This window comes from Suricata suricatta, chromosome 7 (genome assembly GCF_006229205.1).
Source record: "Suricata suricatta isolate VVHF042 chromosome 7, meerkat_22Aug2017_6uvM2_HiC, whole genome shotgun sequence".
Lineage (NCBI taxonomy): Eukaryota > Metazoa > Chordata > Mammalia > Carnivora > Herpestidae > Suricata > Suricata suricatta.
The window spans coordinates 33,843,044-33,844,100 of record NC_043706.1 but is presented as its reverse complement, the minus strand read 5'-3'; positions in this window follow the sequence as shown (position 1 = coordinate 33,844,100).

Below are 1,057 nucleotides of genomic sequence, written 5' to 3'. Positions count from 1 at the left end.
CCCTTCACAGCCCCTCCTCCCCAAGCCCTGCGCTTGAAGGAGGGAAGAATCCTGAATGGGGCAGTCACCTTCCAATCTCTCTGTATTGCCCCATGCTTTCCCTCTCTCCATCCACTTTCTTCATATCCACACAGATCCCTGCACATCCGAAATTGCAATTATAGATGGTCATGTTTACCTGTAAGCTGGAGATGTAATAGAGCACATTTTAGAACAATGAATTAATCAGTAAATGCAGGAAATATGACGTAAGTACGCAATACATGAATATGTAATACGCTAAATAATACTTAGTAAATGCATGAGGAGGCAGTGATTATAGATTAGAAGAGGCAGTCCATGTATCTGAACTCCGTGGGAAACTCTGGGGGACTCAGATTTGGGATTCAAGACCATTTAAAAAGTTTTTCTTTTAACCTCCACCAAAGGGCAAAGGGTGTCTGAACGACTTTGGAAAAATTGGGAAGCCACCGGAGTTTTGGATTAAAGACCCACAAATTAAGTGCACTGTTCACATCCTGGCCTGCTTAAAATGCTGCCCAGGAGGAGATGATTCTTTTTGTCTCTTGCATGGGCAGTTGCTTCCTTCTAGATGGAATGAAAGGCCCCCGCTGCTCTCATGAATGTTTACCGTATGTTAATTACACACCCGAAGATACCTTATGGAAATTGCACAGTTTACTAAATGTTTGTATAGTACATTTATTCATCTATTGAATTAGTACTTATTGAGTGATAGTGATGTGCCGGGCGCTGTTCTAGGCACCCAGGATACAAGACCTCGCAAAACAGACAAAGGGAAGGGGGAGAGACTCAGATAATAAACAATGACACACACGAAGGTGTGACATTGCATAACATCATGTAGTAAAGGTGGGGAGTATGTGCTCATGGGGGGTGCACAGAGAGGGCCTCTCTGAGAAGGTGACATTTCAGTAAAGCCCTGAAGGAAAGTGAATGAACAAACTATAAGTTTTTTTTCCTCTTCTTTTTTGGGTGGTGGGGGTGGTTATGTTTAAATGAAGTTGCTTTTACAACACCAAAGACTTAATCATCC